The sequence below is a fragment of the Etheostoma cragini genome, chromosome 2 (assembly GCF_013103735.1).
Source record: "Etheostoma cragini isolate CJK2018 chromosome 2, CSU_Ecrag_1.0, whole genome shotgun sequence".
NCBI classification, from domain to species: Eukaryota; Metazoa; Chordata; class Actinopteri; order Perciformes; family Percidae; genus Etheostoma; species Etheostoma cragini.
In genome coordinates, this window is record NC_048408.1 from 20772971 (window position 1) to 20794210 (window position 21240).

The 21240-nt window shown below is 38.8% G+C and overlaps 1 protein-coding gene across 1 annotated transcript in view; it reads left to right on the top strand.

Moving 5' to 3' along the window:
- LOC117956729 (zeta-sarcoglycan) overlaps positions 1 to 21240 on the top strand; it is a 332748-nt gene that overhangs the window by 118860 nt on the left and 192648 nt on the right. The window lies entirely within an intron of this gene.

Sequence of the window (21240 nt, forward strand, 5' to 3'; positions counted from 1 at the left end):
AAAAGGCCACTCCATGTTTCCTTTTGAGTTTTCATGGTGACTTCTGCTTCTTCATCTCCTCGGGGAAAAGATGCCCGTATTGCATTGTGGTTTACAGGAGTAAAATGTAGGCAACATCATATAGACATTCAGTGCTTTGTGGGTATTTTATAGTGGATGATATAGTGAATGAAACTAACAGCAGAACATTTGAACACCGCTACAAAAGGGCGAACACGCTATATACGCTAGTGCACTAGTTGATGATAGGGAACGGTTTTGATCCCAGCCACTGTATGACATATCTACAAGCCTGTATAATGCCAGCTAGAGCAAACACTGACAAAACCATAAGATCATCAGTAGGGTACGTTTTTGTTCTATTTAATGTGATGTGCATTTAAAATCAATTCATGTATGAAAGCTACAACAATGGCTGCCAAAGACAGCACATACATTAATAACTTGCTGGAGGCACAGAGGGAATATTGGATGGCAATTGGACATGAGAGAAGTTGGGAATATGCTGAGCTGTTGTAAAATGTGAATTTTTGTCAGGACAAAAAGACACTGCATGGTTTAACACATCAAACTGATGTAGCAGGATGGTGTCAGTGTTTTTTTTTTTCTTCTTCTTTTTCACTTTCTGAAGCAGAGAGATGAGACAATGTCCTGTTGAGACAAGAATGTTTTCAAGCAATTGCAACAAATAAATGATCTGGTGTGAATGAATTAATTAAAAATGAGTCCTTGACAGAAGTAGATCATTTAGATAAATTACAAGCCTTTTCAAAATGTTTCAAAGTCTCACTGCACTCAATTAGAACACTACGACCAATCACAACAACACATGGGGTGATGTACCCAGAGCCCCGTACGGTAGATTGGTAGATTAAACTGTCGTAAACTGTTTAGCTCACCTCTGGCCCATCAGATACACCAATGTGATTGGTGCAGCTCGGCTACAAGGGTATAGTTAATGAGCAGCATTAATCAATGCCAGAGTAATTTTGCTGAGCAAATCCAAATTGTGCTCTTGCGAGAACTCTGGATTTTCAGGGTTGCCTGAATATGACATAAATCCAAATAAATGAAGGACTGCACCATACAGTGGGTATGTAAGTGGGTATGTAACATGACACCATTTAAGAAATTTGCAGGTGAGGTTTACAGAATAGGATTGTTACTAGAAAAGAGGCTTGGAACATATTGAGTTGTTAAACTGCCACCCGTTTAAAAAAAAAAAAAACTGGAGACATGCACAGCGTCATTTGTCCCTTATAAGCAGGCACAGTTGCACAGTGGGATGGCAATGTCAAAACGCAGATGACTTTGTTATCAAAGTGTTGATGTCGTGCAGTGTGACTGTAAGTGAACTATGTCTGGGCAAACATAAATCACAGCCGGAGACAGACACAGCAGTTGGTTTTAGCAGGTGCAGTGTGGATAGTACTTAATGACTGTACTATATGGATAATTTACTGGTGGTGGACTACAGAACAGCCACTGCTTCAACTCTAAACTTTAAGGCAATCTTATTTTATCGTAAGAGAGGTGTATTCGGCTTTATAGTCATGTTTGAGGCTGTAGATAATAGTGTTGATTGTCTTATATTATAAGTAAGATTCTGGTTTTGTCTACGCCCCTGTATGATTCTTTTTGGAAGGAAATTCAGTTTAATTGCTGCCTGTGCTCGCTAGAGAAGACCCTTGAATAACAGGACAAAAAAATAAAGTCAGCTTCCATAAGGACCTGATCCCTCAAGTTGACTGGTGTAGTTAATCTAAACAATGCTATCTTGGACATCATCTATCATGATATTGTACTGTATAGTATATATATATATATATATATATATATGTGTATAGTACTGTTTTGTACAGTGGATAAATACACACTTACCAGTAAAGAAATCTTTCCAGTCAACCAGTTGGGATACGCTTGATCCTTACTTGAATAAAATAAAGGGCTGGGTGGATTTTTAACTGGTTACTCATCATGCGATGCCCTGGGCTAAAACAGTGGCATTGTACACACACACACACACACACACACACACACACACACACACACACACACACACACACACACCACATTACATGTCAACCGTACAAAATAAATGGATGCTTTATGTCTGCCTATATCCAGGGGCTATAGATAGTGTTCATTTTGTCAGAGGAGACTAAATATGTTCGTCAACAAACTTTTTTTCCATGATGAAGATGAGACGATGACGAGACTGCACCAATGTCCAAAAACGCTGACTAAGACCAAATTAACATGCATTAATGTTGACAAAAAAAGATGCAAGTCTACAATCGTCTCTACTTTTTGATCATGAGATAGAACTAGTGCAGTGTCCGTTTAAAGCGTATGCCTGTATTCCAATATGCAAAGTTGCATTCAACAAAAAGTTTTTTTTATCAGGTAATTATAAATAATGACATTTAACTAATATTTGAGATGTGTGAAACACTATTTGACTAAAACGGTTATCAGAAATAATCTCAGAAATAATTTTTTCAAACAAAGACTAAAATATATACGTATATTTGTGTGTGTATGTGTATCTCTTCACTTATAGACGACTGCCAAAGAAGGCTCGGAGCACACAGACAGATCAATGAACACAGGTTTTTACACAATTGTAAACACTTCTCTATCATAACTTTAACACAGCAGTGAAAGCAGGCAAGACCGTTCTTCCAAATCCCAAGTTGTTGATTTTACAGTTGTTAAGGTGCAACATGGACCGGAGGGTAAGTAGCGGAAGGGACATATAGACATGTATTTATCTGAGATGTTATTTGCTTTTAAAATTGTGCTTCCTCTTGGATAGTTGATAGTTGCTGCAACAGCATTAAGAGACAGACTGAGAAAGAGCTTTCAACAACATAATTCACTTTGTTTATTTGCAGGCATTGGCCCTAACTGGCCTGAACAGGAATTAATTGTTACCAATAGCTGATCCAGCTTTTTGAGTCAGTGTAGGCTGATGTCCGATTGGTTCATCCTTAGCCCCAACCCTTGCCATCAACAAAGCTAGTAAAAATAATCTTTGGGATTTGAAATGCATACCTGAACACAAGTGTTCTTTACATCTCTCTAGGTCAGAGTTGTAAAGAACAGTTTATATTGTTTAATTTTAGCCCCTCTCTGTGAGATTCCCTTTGTGAATTTCTTTGTATATAACCCCATGTTTTCTTATTCTGCAGTCACAAAAAAAAAGAAGAAAATCCTCAACTGGACTTTCAAGATTATGTAAATACTTTGGAGTGGTTGAGTAGTTATATGCATTTAAATAGTTCATGCATTTAAATGTAAGTTGACATGCAGTGTATGCATTTAAAATAGAACACCTTTGTAAGAGCTTTTTCTAACCCCTATAACTATTTACCTTGGTAACAGGCATGGATTGGCCATCGGGAGTAGCGGGAGATTTCCCGGTGGGCCAGTCACTCTGTCGGCTGCATGAAAGCTTTTTTTTTTTTCTTTTGATTGACCCATAGAGAGAAAAGAGATCATATGATTATCCCACTTGTTTGTCTTCTAATGTGAACTCTGGCCCGTCACATCCTACTATGGCCCACCTCCACCCAACCATAGAGACAGCACATTTATGTCCCGCCCCCACCGGCAGAGAAAACAACTCTCCGTTGACTAATATTATTGTATTGCGTGAATGTGCCTCCCATCATGAATTCCGCCTGCTAGCGAAGAATAGAAAAATGCCTAAAAGCTGCTTAGTGGTTGTATTCACTACCATAGTTTTTCATAAGCTGCAGACCTGAAAAAAAAAAAAAAGCCTTTTTGTCTCTGTGAATAAACTAGTATGCTATCTTATTTACAACTTGGCCAAATGGCGGTATTAAGGGCGGCAGAGGTGGAAAGTAACATCAAATGCACTCACGTTACTGTATTGAGTAGTTTTGTTGTGTGTTTTGTTTTTAAGGTAGTTTTAAAATTGGTATTTTAAAATGTACTGGATTACGTTTTGAGTGAAGGATTGTATTTTGCTACATAACACATCGCAACCAAAAAAAAAAAAAAAACTGACTAACGACAAAGAAAAAAAATGCTACAACCACAAACCTCAGGCTGGATGCCACTTCTTAAAGAGGAAACAGTATAAATAGTACCCTGGTGTAACTGATATCCTTCCTTCTTTAGATCAGACTGTGAAGCTGTTTAATCTCTTTAAAATATGCCAGTCTCCATTACCAGCTGTCTACACTGACATCTTGCACTTCTCTGACAATTTCTCCAAATGTCACTCTTTAAACGATCAGTAAGCCTATCAGTAAACTGGGCTGATAACCAGATGGGCAATCGGTCTATTTTGTCCAACCCTGTTTCTTTGTCAATCAGTCTTAAACTTGTAAGGCCAAGTAAGTCATGGCACACAAGATAATTAGGATCTTTACCCGCAAGTGAACATCATGACTGGTAAACCCAAAGATCACTGCTAAAACAGCAGCTGTCTTTCCTAATTGGTGGTCAGAGAAGAAAACAGTAATCTCATACCAATATTTGGCTGCAGTGACTGCCACTCTTGTTGAATAGTAAACATTGCCAGGCTCTGTTGTCATATGCCGTTCTGTGTTGACTATTTAAATCTGCTTTGCTGTGTGCATTTTGTATTTTTCTCAAAGGCGATTCAGTCTGATTCCTAGGAGGATGCACGAAGCAACGAACAGTCTCGTTAGGCAAGAAGCGCAGTCGCCAGCTAGTGGAACAGTCCAAAGCCAGTTGGCAGAAAAACTGTATAATCATAATGAAAATAGGATCTCCAAATGCAGTGCTTGTTGTGGAAGTGAAATAGGAGACTACTGCAGATCACATCAGATTATGCCACTACATATTGCCATTTGAAAGCCAATGTATACTCTCCACAGCTTATAGCCAGCGAACACACCTGCTTAATATAAATTGTGGAAGGCAGATTGCTTCTTTTGCTGTAGCCTTTCCTTTAACAGAAGGGCAAACTGCTTTATCCTTATTAATCTGAAACGTATCACCCCATGACCGGTCCTCATCAGTATGGATCCACACAGTTAAACTTCCTCTTCTGACCCTTTGGCACAGAGCTTTGCCAGTCCTATTATTTTGCAAGATAATTTGCAGCGGTGCCCAAAATCAGGATGGGACTGCTTGTTCTCCATCAGGTTTTTCACATATTCCTATTGATCGTAATACTTGTGACTCCAGCTGTGAGGAATTAGCATAAATATATTCCCAAACATTTTCTCTATTGCCTGAAACTGTGCCAATAAAGAGAGAGTGAATGTTTGAAGTATTTTGGGGATTTGGCTGGGGTACAGACTGGGAAAGTGGGATTTCTCAGAGGAATGACTCTGTTTTAATGATTTTTGCATCTTCCCAGAAGATGCACTTGCACTGTGCTGTGGTACACGCGTCTACATAATGCACAACACTTGCGTGCTCACTTCATCATTTTAATTAAAAATATGAACCATTCAATGCTCAAAGTTACATAATAAATGTGTTGTCCAATCAGTATTCAACACATGTATTCTGTGGGTACACTGAAGTAACTCTGATTTTAAAAGTGTGTACTGTATATTCATTTGCAATTGTTTTAAAGTAGTTTATACTTAGGAAATCACCACATTACATTACATACACATTACAGATTCACTTTACATTTGGCCTGATTATTAACAAAATGTTGAAGACTGCATTGAACTGGAGATAGTGTAGAGTAGGGACCCCCCCACCTCAGCAGGGTAATGAGAGCAGTGGCTCATGTGCTTTCCTGTGAATTATTAAAAATAATCTAAAACATTTATGCTGAAGCAAAACATTCACCAAAGTGTTTGACAGATGCTAGAGAAATACAGGATATTTCGGAAACTAACAAACAAAACAAAAAAGACATAATCTGATAAAATGTTGCACTTTAAAGCTTGTACATACACTACTGTATTCTAACTGGTTACATAAACACTTAACATGAAGCTTAATCTTACTGGAAATGTACCCCTATCCAAAATCAGAGCTCCCCCCATAAAACCGTCTCATTCAAAAGGGAGAGCTTAAACACAATCACAGTTATACATGCATGTAGTACATACGTATGTACAGTACACACAGCAGTTTGAAATGGATTTGTTTAACCATATTGCACTTTTAATAATGTGATTCATTAAATGCATTTTCACATTGTAATCTTTTCTGACTTTTTAAAGAATGCCTTCTTCATCTGCAAACCCACATACACATACTCGTACACACAAACACACACACACACACACACACACACACACACACACACACACACACACACACACACTACTCATGTATTAAATATGCATAAGACAGTCTGAGATGCATTGGTTATCCATGCTGGCACACTTGGATGGTTTTTAGATAGATTGTTAATCCATATATTACGTACTCACTGTAGTTAGCTAGATCTGCATGTACAGTATATAGTTTAGGAGACTATTAAAGAGACAAGTGCAGCCGGATGTATCTGTGTTGCAGTATGAGAGAGAGAGCGAGTGAGAGAGAGAGAGAGATTGTGTGTTTGGTAGTGGGAGATAGAACTTAGAATTAAAAATTGATGAACTTAACCCGCTAATTGCAGCCTTGCCATAAGGCAACACTTGAAATCACACTTTCTTTCTCTCTACATCTGTCTAGTTCTCTCATTTGTCCTCGCTTCCTTTTCCTGACTTTTTGCTCTGTTCTCTATTTCTCTTTTTGTATCCATCTGACACACTGACTTTGTGCTTATATGCACAGTTTCCCATTTACAGTGCCCCCTTTTCTTCCAAACTAATAATAAGAATAATAAGAATAAGAATAATTGTAATTTCCACTAGGGGAAATTACAATTTACACTCTGTTGTTATTACTCACATTACACACAGGCCTGAATTACACACACATGCTCAGTACCTATACATGCACTAAAGTACCTACACATGCAGTAAATGGTTAAGGTTTTGAGCATTCATGTTTTCTTCTCTGCTTGTAGAAGTCTAATGGATACAAGGTGTAGTTTTATCCAACGTGTAACGTTACAAATTGCTCTTTACAACACCAGATAAACACATGTGTAGTGGAGCCTGTTTACTTTTGAAGGACAGGATTAGGTTTTGTGCTGCCCTTCATATTATCGTGTTTGAACAGGGTTACTTGTTATTAAAGGGCCCGGCATTGCATAACCATTCTTCATTTCACCCCATTTGATCACTGTCGGTCTAGAGGCAAAGAGTGGCCAGAGATAATAAAATCGAAAGAGCACTTGTGTTGCTGCAACAAATCCCCGGACCGATGTTGCAGTTACAGCAGCTCTGGGTAGCTTAAATGACCTCAATGCAATCTATCTGCTTTTACTTGTATTTGGAGTCTGGGCATGTTTTGATTGCCTTTGCACTTTTATTGGATGCAATGGTTGAACGAGGATCAAGCTGGGACTGTGACAGTGGATTTGACTTTGCACCGGTGGATTGTTGTTATTCGCCTTAAAAACATCTCTTGAGTCAAATTAGCCTCAATGAATAAATAAGGAGGTGTTGCTATGAGTAATTGTTAGACTTTAGACTTCGACAAAAAAGCTTTGTGGACTGGTGATTTGGTTTTGAAGTGGGCGCTGTTAATTGGACAACACTCGAGCCAAAAACTAACACCAACATCAAAGGACACAGTTAATAATTTGAAAGAAAAGAACACTGGAATTAAGGCATCAAACAATTTAGCTTTGTATTCATCATCAGTTATAGAAATAAGTATAAGTGTCTTCAGTGAAGTTGGTGAAATCATCTGCGTAATGTTCCTATGACTGCACTTTACAGTATGTAATAACACGCCTTTATGAATGAGTAATTCTAGGACTCCATGGATTTTACTTTCAGATCAATAATGGCTGGAGATTTTAAAGGTAGATTCTGTTGTTTCCTTATGTCACCATATATGTGTGGAATTCTACACTTCCTTGTACATTTTTATGAAGCGTCCTAAAGACAAAACTTTTACTTTATCACCTTCTTGACCTGCCATTTCTCTTTTCATCTTTTTTTTACCTTTCCATTACAGTTTTTCTTCAAGTGGTATATAAGTGTTATATTTTTTATATCTCTGTGAAAGTAACAGTATGTGTATTAGGTCTTACCATTCAGTCGCGGGCGTTCGGTTTGGTTTGCAACATTGGTTTGGTACATGTCAAAATATTCTATGTATGTGTACAACTCGCACACGCACAACAGAAATTTGGAAGTGCGATTTTCAGCCTTATCTATCAGCTGTAACATGCTAGTCTGCTTAGCCCGGTTAACCAGGTTGGTCAAGCTCAATGGACAGCAATTTAATTTAAACTGTATGCCGACATTGTATAACTAAAGTTGGGAATGTTTGTGGATGCACTTCAAAAACATTTAATTTACGACCACTAAATGTGTCAAATAGTGGAACGAAACAGAAGCGGACATGAAGTCTTTCTCCCTACAGCGTTCTGCCTCCCACTGCAGATTCGGACTATTCCAAAGTGATAACTAATATTATGGAGTGTTTATTGCAATGTAAATGCAAATCTACTCAGTCATAGGTGTTACTGAAAGGATATTGTCAAAGCGATTGAGCCCCACTACAATATGCCTTCACATTTTAGTCAATCCGTTGTGTCTGCCCTGTGTAAATGATTGCAGGCTGAAGCCCAGCTCAGAAATTATGAACATTTCAGAGTTGTAATTGAGAAACAAATGTCATTTCAGTGCCTGTAAGCAGGAACATCTGTCTGCAAATGTTTTGCATGCTGAAGAACATCTTATAATCCTTCATTTGTTGTTTGTTATGTGTTTTATGCCTGCAACCATCTTACAGCATGTGTTTGCTGCCTGTCTTGGCCAGTACACTCTTAAAATCTGATGCAAAAGACTATTTTAATCTCAATGAGACTTTACTCCTGAAAAATATAATAAAAAATAAAATAATAAATCTTATGATGGAGCATTACTGAAATTGTAGTCTGGCTTTACCAGACCTTCCTTCACAGCGCTATAGTCGATAACGAGTGGCTCAACAGGTAGATCTACAGATAAACTCATCTTTCAGAAATTTGACCAACCGGGTTGACACTTCAGCGTGAGAAATCGGGGGTGTGGCGTGTGAGCGTGTGAAACCAGTCAAATGCGTGTGTCTCACGGCCAATGCGTTAGAGTGGGCAGCCCTGCAGTTAACCATAGTCCTCAAAAATCCATAAAGTGTTTAAAATTTCAACACAAATAAAACGGAAGTTAACGGACATCCGGCTGAAAAGAATGCAAAACGGAACAGTTTCTGAAGTGAAATGTCGTGGCTATAGACTACTGACAATGCTATTTATTTTTTCTTATTGACAGTGTGCCAGAACAATTCTGGCCAATGACCCTGTTGTTTTCAAAATACCCCCCCACACACACACGCACACACACACACACACACACACACACACACACATGCACACACGCCCACACTAGCGCTTAATGGCTTTACAGGCTGAGCTTATTCTCTTGGTTAAGTACACATGCACGCACGCACGCATGCACACACACAAAACCTGGCACTGAAAGAGAAGGCAAGCACAGTAGGGAAATACTAAAGAGTAGTGAGAGAGAGAGAGAGAGAGAGAGAGAGAGAGAGAGAATGATGGATGCAGATCCCTGATGTGCCATCCATAGCTGGTAGTTGGCAGATGGACAGACACACACACACACACTTATGATACACTTGTGCCATTCTCTCATCCTCCCTCACAAACTCATACACACTATCTCACATGCTAACTCATTCATTCATCTCTGCAGTGTTCTCACACACACACACACACACACACACACACACACACACACAGCTGGTGTCAGTGCTGATTGGCAGTTATTTCTTAGGCTGTATCTAATGACTATTTAGCATGCAGTTAATGATCTCCAGCTCTCAGTATCTTCCTCTTTCTCTCCTTCCCTTTTCTGTTGAAGATCGATGGAGGGTTCAGGAAGCTAACCAGGACTTCTTTCCAAAACAGTAACAGATAGATAGATGAAAAATGCAGCTGCTGTGAATTCTCTTTCCTTTGAAGGTGGCGGGATGAATGAATGGACTGGCACAGTTGGGGAAGATGTCCCACCTCACTTCTGTACGGCAACATGCTTTCCAAACGAGAGTTGCCATTTTTAGAGAACTACTTATGTTGTAGATGGTGTTTTCCATGGGCCACTCATTCACAAGACAGAGGAATTAGATTGATACTATCCAGACAACTCTCCTTTTCAAAAACCCAAATAAACTGTAGGCACTTATTTGAATCAATTGGTTGATACACATCATACTTGTATGTGTCTAATTACACAAACTGTATCTTGGTACAGAAAATAAATATTCTGTTGTATAACTTACTTTGTCATAGTAGTTATTCAAAATAATATCCAGGCAGTTTTGAACAGCTTTTAATATGCTAGAAAAGAAGGATATGTGAACAAGCCCGGGTTGTTCTGCTGCACTATGCTTTAAACATATATGCACCATAATGTGAAATGGATCTTAATTGATTTGTGATTTGCACCCTTCTGTGGAGTCTAGAAGAGCAGCAGAGACGTTAGGAGCAAAAATGAACAAGACTTTAACTCATTTACACTGTTTTTCTAGCTTGCTTGTATAGCGGCTACAATATCATATTTTTATCTTGCAAACAGGTAAGATAAAATGTTGACTACATTAAATAGAGGTTGCAGCAACATTTTGCAGTTATACTACCTTACATTAACCATAGATTTATTAAAACAACCTTTATTTATACAGGTTAGGTTAGCTAAGCATGGATTTCATGCACATCATGAACTCTTTAATAGACTTTTTTTGCTTAAGAGAAAAGAAAAATATGCTTATGGTTTGGATTTCACAATATTTTAATCAGATAAGAAACCTCTATTATTCCCTTATTCATCATCTAATAAATCTGTCAATTAAGCAAGGTAGTTTTTACAACCACCTGGAAGTCAGCTGTTGTAACACCCAATTTCAAGGCTAGTGCCCAAACAATTTTGGGAAACTGTAGACCAATCAGCATTTTCCCTTTAGTGTCCCAGCTGGCTTAGAAATGGAAGCCAAAGTTGCTCACCTCTCATCTGAACATAGACATGCAATTTGGATTTGCACCAACCACTAAACAGGAACAGCCAATTGCTACTTTTTAAAAGTGTAAAGTCCAAATTAGATGAATGTGTTGAAACACTAAATCAACATACCTTAACTGTAACATTGGTTTTCCTTATGGCTCAATAATGGGTCCTTTTTGTGCAACTTTGTGACCTGCCTTTATCTGCCAGTCTGTCAACATACAAGTGTAAACTGATGAAACCGTTCTTTATGTACAATTTAAAACAAACAACAAGCTGGAAACAAACTGCAGCCATGGTCAATGTATCTGACTGGTTAAGGCATGTAAAAGGCATGAAACCCACAGAGACACCAACCTCGTGTTGGATTTTGAATATGTTGGAATCATTCTAGATTCAAATCTGACATTTAAAAAGATGGCTAATACTGTTAAATTCATCATGGCTGACTTTATGTTATTAAGACCATACTATATCTAAGAACAAAGTCACTCAATTTCTTTACGTATGCTATGAGCTCCCACACAACATGTATACTGCTTTTGAAGCTGGTTCCAAGTAAGCAAGTCTGAAACCATTTGAGTCCATTTACAAACAAACACTACAAAGAGAGAGAGAGAGAGAGAGAGAGATTATAAATAATGACATTCAACAAAGATGTGGATCATTTCTGTCTGGCGAAAGATCCTGTGAATGGACCACAGACACATTAAATCGCTGCTTATGCAAAGTTATACTCCGACAATTCTATTATCTCACTGGCAATACACTCTATGTCTTACTCTTTATATCTATCACTTGCTGTCCTCTTCATCCCAGAACACTTGTTTTTCTTCCTCCATCCTTCTGCGCTTGTGTGTCCCCCTCTTCATCTCTTTCTCCCACAATCTACCAATCTTTCTAAGACTTTTTTTTTAAGAATAAAAACTTATAATCTTTGAGATGGGGAAGGTGCATGAGGACACTCAGAAAGATCATTGATCAGCTCCCGGGGTATCCCGGGTGAGGGTCGCATCATTCTTTTCTCACACTCGCTGACACTGTCCATTTGTAGAGATCAATGATAAATAAGGGTATTCGCAGCATGTAATGGGTACCTGTGGACATTTTTTTACTGGATCAAGTTGTGGCTGCTCCCAAAACTAATTTAGCTTTTTGCATATGCAACCAGGTGCAGTTTGTTTGGTTGAATCCCAGTGCATTTCATTTGGCTTTAAATCAGAGCTCAAACAGCATGCTGTGATAATTTGTATCCATAGAATTGTCACACGTGTGTGTGTGTGTGTGTGTGTGTGTGTGTGTGTGTGTGTGTGTGTGTGTGTGTGTGTGTGTGTGTGTGTGTAACCTGTCAGTTTGATGCAGGGGTAATCAGCCTGGCTAATGGAGTCCTCAGGCAATTAATGAGTGTCTTAACTCCACCTTAGACATAGACACACACACACACACACACGCACACGTACACACACACACACAAGCGTTAATACACATACAGTAATCACACAGGAACACACACAATAAGCTCTGTACTAATGTAGTAAACTTCACAAACCACCCAAGTAAGCGTTTCAATTTAAAACCAATTACTGAAGGCATATTTCATTTTCTAGTAGATCTCCTTTTGCTACACAGAACAAGAAAACAACTCATTTCAACCATCATTTATCAATGACAATTAATCAATACTATAATGCAACCCAGTATGGGGAGTTGGTGAATGCACCCACGGGAAACATGCAGTGAAACACACACACACACACACACACACACAGTGGATACACAAACCCCATATATATATATATATATATATATATATATATATATATATAACACACAATGTATTAGAAAAGAAAACCTTTAATCCATACATTCTCATACAACATATCCTTGCTTGAAAATGATGCACAGAGTTTCAAATAGTGGCAGATTTATCGTGACAGCTCTACATCTCTGATCCTAATGAAACTCATTAATAAGTATAATAAAAACAATATCTTACTTGGCAAATCCAATTAAGTCCTTATGATTAGTTATGATCCTTATATTAGATGCAGGAGATCTCAATGTCAATCAACAGCAACACCTGAAGGCCAAAACATTACACGTAATCATGGTGCGAACTACAGACGAGCAAGGGGGAGCTCAGCTCCCCTTAATGAGACATTGCCCCCCCCTGAAAACTGAAAGATTTGTGAAATTTTGGGGGGTCAAAAAAATATTGACAGTGTGCCATTTTGTGTCATCAAGGTGTGGCGGCGCTGCTGTGCAAATTCAACTCATGTTTATTACATGTTAAGTCAAAGATTCGTAGGAAAAATATAAACGTTGGAGGTCATTGATTGGCGCGCAAAGTCCTTGAAATCTCTTCGGCAGTTAGCATCATATAGCCATGGCAAAAAGAAAACAAGGAAGTTTAATTAATTTTGGCTTTACTAAGAAACTGTGTAGCGATGACGTTTATGGAACGACCAATTCACCTGCTGCAAGCCCTGTTAGCACACCTCCCGCCAGGGGGACAACACAAGAAGAAGCTGAAGAAATGATATCCTCTCTGGCTGAAGATGATGGTTGTAACAGATTGTCAGAGGCTGGTCACGATTCTAACCCCTCTTGCTCCTTTCTTACATTAAATTGGAGCAGTCAACAGTGGAGAGACCGGAAGAGCCAATATACATGGCTGTTTGTTAAGGATGGAAGCCTGGGGTGCATCACTTAGGCCTAATTGAATGGAGGAACTATGGTGTTCTTCGGTAGCCAGAGTAACTTTAACCGTTGGTGGCGGTTTGCAGTTTGACCTATCAATTCCTGTCAATTAAGTATAATAGAGTAAATCCTGGATAATGCATACACTTGTAGCTGTTATGTATCTTTGTAAGTCATTGTAAGCTGCAAGCGCACAACCCCCCGGTGGGAAAAAAAAAAAGGAAAAAAAGTGGGCTCCCCCAAAGGGCCACGGTATAGTTTGAACACAGCACGTAATGTACATAAAGAAGTGAGACTACAAATGTACATGTGGGCTGCATCTTTCTTTTTCTCTCTCTCTCTCTCCCTCTCTCTTGCTCTGTCTATCTATTTAGCTATCTATCAATTACACATACACACACACATGCTTTATGGATGTAAAGTGCATTAATGTTTCAAATACATGCATGCATAAAGGTCCCTTAATGTGATCGTTTGGGTATTCCATACTATGTTTCCTCCTCATTTTCCTCTCCCTCCTTTCATCATAGAATCAATCAATCACATTTTTTTAATTACTTCCCCTGACAGCTTGACAATAAGAGACATACATTCTGTAAATTGCCTGAACTGCCTATTAAGTTCTTCAATTACAGATTCACCTTAGTTCATTTCCACACTGTGCTTCTTCACAGTCCTGTCTCTATGTACTTATTTATCAGCAGTTAGAATACTGCATTACTTATAAGTTCAACATGTTCACAGATACCTTGTTCCGAACAAATGCAAATGTCTGTGATTGTGTCATGTTGATTTTCTAAGCTGGTATTCATGAGGGAAAGGCAAATGAGCTATTGTGAAGTCCCATCATATAGAAAAAAGGCCCACAATTTGGTAAAAAGCCACAAGAGCCTCTTCACATGCAAAGAGGAATCAATTTATTTTATATCCACACTGTGAAAACACATAAAATAATAGTGAATATTTTGGTCATGGGACTGTGATCTGAACAGCTTACAAACCATGCAACTTGCAGACTTAAAATGGAACAAACCAAAATGGCCAGTCAGAAGAAAGTTTGTAAAGTGTTTTCCATGGACTAATCAACTACAGTAGTTGGTCAGAAAGCCTGCTGTACAACAGTATCTAAATGAATGTATTCTGAGTACAATGTATACTGTATGTGTTGACTCATCTGTGCACCCACACAAGTAATTATCTGTCTATTGCACATATGTTTTTATGCAACCCATCAGTTGCATGGGTTGCCTTAAACAATTCTAGCCGTGGGTCACATGAGGAGAAATAGTATCAATGTATTGCAAGTATAAGAATTTGTATGTGCCCATTTCTGTGTGTACATTCAATTTTTAACGACCACATTACCCAATTATCAACCAAATATAATCACTCAAAATGCAATTTCTACAGCTTGAGATGAGCATTTTTCTTAGCTCCTCTGAAAAATAATACTTTTGAATAAGCAAGATTTTCTTTCTGGTGGCTTACAAAGTGTGTCCTGAATTGAAATCCAATGAGACCCGTTTATTCTGTCAATTGTTCCCATTGCTTTTCACTTATTTTTATACCACCTACAGATAAAACAGTTTTGCATCTCTGAAGTTGGGCTTATAGCCGCAGACTTATTGTTTCTGTCAAGGCAGTGATATAATTGGATGAACTTCACATTGACACACCTATTTTTAATATGCTCAATTCACAAAAGAGTGATTAATTAAGAAACATCTGTGATCTGATTTGGTTTTTAGGATTATCAAACATAGTCATTGTATGCGATAGTCTCAGCACAGTTAAAATGGCAAAACTTAAGTGTGGTTCTGCCAAACACATTTTGATATCTTCAAAGCTTGAACCTTTCTCACCTATTAGAGGTACATAGTGACTTCAGGAAGTGAAAAGCAATACAATCTGAATATTGCCAAATGAAAATAATGAGTTTTGGCATGTGAGAAAAATCTGTACATTATACAGTGAAACATCAATAGAGGAAGTCTTTTTGTGCCTCCTCTGGAGCGTAAAGCTGAGTTTTTTCTGTCATGCACACATAATGACATTTGTTCTCTACCCAAGCTGTCTCTACAGACACACACACACACACACACACACACACACACACACACACACACGCACATACACACACACACGCACATACACACACACACACACACACACACACACACACACACACACACACACACAAAACCTGTGACACCCTGTCTTTGCACAATAGGTAGTCATTCATTCCTTTACTTTAACTGACACTGACACGTCTTTGGTGATACCGCTCAGATTTACAGAAAGCATACACAGAATATTACTTCTATTGATAAATGTATTGTATACAGATACTGTATATTTGACTACTCATGCTTTGTGTTAAGGTTCAGGTTAAAGCCAGAACCTTGACATCAGTTGGCGTATGTTTACTGAGAGCTCTACCTAGCAGTATTTTGAGATTTTACTTACAACCAAACATACATCCCATTTTGAATTCTTTAAGCAAACATATTACTCAGAGCAAAGCAAGGTATTAACACTGCCGGCATTCAAAGGTTCATTTCCACTGGGAGGCAGCCATTATAACGGGCTCATATTATGCTCATTTTCAGGTTCACAAATGTATTTTGAGGTTGCACCAGAATAGGTTTACATGGTTTAATTTTAAAAAAACATAATTTTTGTTGTACTGAACATTGCTGCAGCTCCTCTTCTCACCCTGTGTGGTGAGCTCTCTGTTTTAGCTACAGAGTTGGGCATCTCACTTTTATTCTATCTTTGTTTTGGAGTCGCACATGGGGCTAGGGAAAAAAGCCAAAAAGAACAATATGAGAACTTTAAAACATATATGCTTAAATAATAAATAATATGTGTAAACCTGTACAAGCTTTCCAGTTTGAGTCTTTAGAAAATTCAGTTGGGGAGGGGAATGATTATCAGGCTCCCATTTCCAAATACTCTTTTCTTTTTTCACTGAATGGCCATTTTTAAACTGTATACGAAGCAGGGCTTTCCAGCAAATGCCAACTATACAGACTTTCTCTGGAAAAATTAAATACGTATTTATTTATATATATACTTGCAAGATTTTATCCCAAAGAGATGTTAATAGCAGCACTTACATTTGCCGAAGACTATTTTCAGCATACAGAACAGAATATGTTTTCATATTGAATGGAATATTATGGATTCTTACACCCTTATTACTTTCTATTGTGAGCGATGGCCTCATCACCAAACAAGTGGTGTGTATTTACCAAGAGCTATTATCCACCCTACTAGACTGTTAATTTTACACCAGCCGTGTGACTTGTACACTGGTGGAGTAATTACTCATCGTGCTCACCGTGAACTGAAGAGGATAATGGGATTTGTAAACAAAAGGCAGCCATTTTGGCAGCAGCCAAATCACTTACCATCCTCAATGGTCTCTTTTGACAGGTGTGTGTGAGTGGATGGGTGTTAGTGCTTGTGTGCGTTATGTGTCTGCATGCTTTGAGCTCCCCTTAAAGCCACAATGGAAGCAGATAAAGAGCAAGTTAGCAATAGGGAGTTGCCATTAATCCGCTCTTGCTCGTTTTCCCTCTTTCTGACCAGATTAACTCTCACCCGGGGGGTTTCAATAATCATTGAACAAATGGGTATGGTGGATAGGGGCCAGGGCCACAGGTGTGTGTGTGTGTGTGTGTGTGTGTGTGTGTGTGTGTGTGTGTGTGTGTGTGTGTGTTCTTTCCTCATGTTGAAGCCTTTCCCCATTATTACCTGCTCTAAGCGGACATGTGTGAGTGCATGGCAGTTCTTTGACTCCATTTTTGCCTGCTAAATGTTAAACATTTATCATGGGTTACATTCACTTGTAATCTTCTACTCAATTCTGCATGTTTTCACCCCAACCCTCGAATCTCTTTCTACCATGCTGTCTTGCCTGCTCCCCGTCTCTCTAATCCCCCTCTGCCCCAAGCTGGATTTCTACATGGTCAGAAACTGCCTCAACAAAAGGGTGACTATGGAATAAGAAAAAAGAAATCCACAAAAATGGAAGAAATTAGCCTAAAAATAGGGCCTCCGTTTATGGATGATGAGGCGTCCTGTGAAGTGTCTGACTGTTATCAGAATTTTGGAGAAGGGAGAATAATCATCTGACATCAGCGGGGACGGCCATGGATAATAAGAGAGGGCTTCAGATGAATAGGACATTTTAGTGCTATGAGATTCAACTGACAAGAGTAGTATAAGCTGTGCTCTCTATGTAGTTACATTTATTTGTATTGCTGTGCTTCAGTAGATCAGTTCAAGCCCTGGGTACATTGTTAGTAATGTAGAGTAAGAGAGTAGGCCATCTACCAAATGGTCAACATACTGCCCCATGCATTGATTCACAAATGTTGTTTAGACAGTCCTGTTTGCTTATTATATATTATCATATACAGTATATTTATTAAAAGATGTAATGTGATTTTGCATATATATATATAATGCAGTTTGGAATACGGTGTCACGACATAACCACGACCCTGGGAACACTTGATACTATCATTACTTATCTATGGGCTTTCAGGCTTCTGGGGGTGGGGGTGGGGTGTGAATTGTCTTTAAATAAAACCAATGTTGACAGCAGGAGGTGGGATGCAAGCCCCAGTTACATGTGTTTAGGTCACATGCTTTACACTCTCAACCATTCACCCAAACCACCTCGTCAACTCATGTCCCTACTGCCTACTCCTACATAGACTGAGCAGTCGTTATTCACACAACTGCACAAAGTCACGTTTCAGGAGAAGATAACCTTGTTTTATATCGTGAGGGAATTCTCCAGTGTGTGTTGTGAACCCAGCTATGGCTCGTACGCCATCCTGTGGCCCTCAGTGAGTTTCTTTCCCCTGGAAATCACCTGGGGTATCATTTATAAACGTGGCGTACGCATAAAACGGGCCTGAAAATGTGCGTATGCCACTTCTCATGCAAAGGTTGTGAGTTATAAAAAACAAACTTGATGGGAAAATGTGCGGTCCTCCACGCAAGCTCTGACCCATGTCCCACGCACATTTTGGAGACAAATTGGGGTTTGGCGAAGGAGATGGTGAGGAGTTGAATTAAATTTAGACTGCAAAAAATGAGTACTCGTAATATTTTCCAGTATTGATGACTTACGCACGTTTCTTCACTCCATATCATCCACGCTATCATGAAGACTACATCCAGCAGTGTTAATTGTGCTGGTACTGAGTAATCATTGTTCCGTAAACACCTAAAACTCAAAACTTAAATAAAAATTTGTTCTTAATGTTTAATCAATGTTGTCTCACCGTCACGTTGTCTGCTACGGAGCACAGCAGGATGAGATGGCATGACTGCATGGAATACAAGATAGCATCAAATACCCTAGCATTAGATAACTGCACATTGTAAATAGCTAAATATCTGTCTTTAAAACTGTTAATATATCATCAAATGTCAAAGTCTGGAGATACAGCCGTTAAGCTCTCGCACAATTGTTACACTTCCGTCCAAGCTTTAACACTGTTTGTGACCAAACCTGCATGAAGATAAGTGTGTTTGCCTATTACGCTTTCTTTCGTCTTTGAATTGTATCTCTGGGTGGGGGATACCACTAGATGATGCTGTGATTTTGGCAGGGTGTTAACAATCACAAATTGCTGTAAACACATAAATACTGCGGTGACCCCCGTGCATTATGGCAGTGCTGGCACTGCAGGAGGACTTACCCAATAACGGAAGAATCAGGAGAGAAAGAGACCTTAGGGACCAGGGAGATGACCGACTAATATGCTGATTTAAATTCCCTAAACCTGCGATCTTGGATCTATGTACTGACTTGGGTCCAGTAGAGAAGACATCGCGTTAGAACCGTGCCATCCAGGTCCAAATACAGGTCCTCTCCAATCTGGGGGCAGCCGGCTGTTTCCAGAGGGAAATTTTATAAATATTAGGCCTATATATAATCTTCAACTTTATCACTAAGGGTTAAGTATTATGAATATACTGTAGGTACTCTATGAATCAGGTTACCCTACACTGGGCGAGAACAGGCCGAAATTATAATTAAATTTGCAGCAATCCCTGAACGTATGAGAAGTTTTCTGCTTTTTCTCCTCCAGCCATCATGATTCGGCGTAATGAAAGAACAACTGCCATTGTCTATTGTTTGTTGCCAAGCTACTAAAGTGTTTTAGACTTTTCTCTTGCCTTCCCCTGATTCCCGTCTTTCTTCCTATTGCCAATATTCTGCTGGCAGATGGGCAGAACTACCTGGATTTGTTTGCCTAAATTAAGTAGAGTATGCCTTTTGTCCAGTTACCTGTTGCCATGCAGCAACCAAAAGTGTGACAAGTAGAAATTCTGTCTGTAGTTTTCAATGCGTTTCTGCATTACAGACTACACCCAAGGTTGTAAGCCTCACTTCGCAACACTTTGATCCTAAAGTGCCATTTTGATGATGGCTAACAAGCCATTTAGCATTCCATTGTCTGCCATTCATTTTGACAGTGAGTAACTTTACATCTGAAATGTTTAAAGACTCTATTTGTCCATTGTTTATTTAAAAAAAAAACACAACAATTTATTAAAGGCTCTATTATCTTATACAACACGTTAGGGCTCCTTATCAGACGTTTTTGTAAAAAATCGGCTAACAATTGTGTTATAAGTACGCAACTTACTGTCGCATAGTAGAGGAATTACCATATAGTACAGGATAAGCTTGCAGTTAGTTTTGACTTACGTTAGCTGTTTAGGTTTAATTACTGTTTTTAACTAGCATTTTAGTTAGTAATAATTAGCCTGTGCCTATTTTATCTCCTTACATATGCCTACGCTCTGTGTCTCGGCAAGATTGGGAATGATTGAGATTTCTCTTGCAAAGCTACCAGAAGACAACTTTCAGACAGGTTGCTTACGTCACGTCTACGTCTTCAAGCTCCCTTGGATTCCGCTCAGTAACGCTCAGCTAGTGCTTCTGATAGCCTTCACTTGTTTCCTTCCAGAGCAACGGGATCTGTTGGCCCATTTCTTTAACTGTCAATGACTATACCGTTCAATCGACCAGCTGTCAATTTTCAACTTTCCCATAACTCATTGGGCCACTTCCTCTCTGTATTCCAGATTTGATTCTGATGTCATGTTGTATTATGGGGTGCATTGCCACCTGGAAGAGAATGATCATACACTTTTCTGATACTGTTCTGGAGTTGTATCTTCTATCTTATCTTCTGGAGTTGTAACTTCTTGCGACTTTAGCAATTGCAACTATTGCTCTTAATGTACTGGTAGAGAGTAAACAAAACATCTATTAAAATAAACAGTGTCTTCTTAGGCATTTTTTTATTTGACTCATTCAATACAAAGATTTGACTACACTGTAAAATCCAATAGCTGTCATAACTTGAAAGACATGAGTTAGCTGTAGTTGGGTATCAATAATTTGTGATTC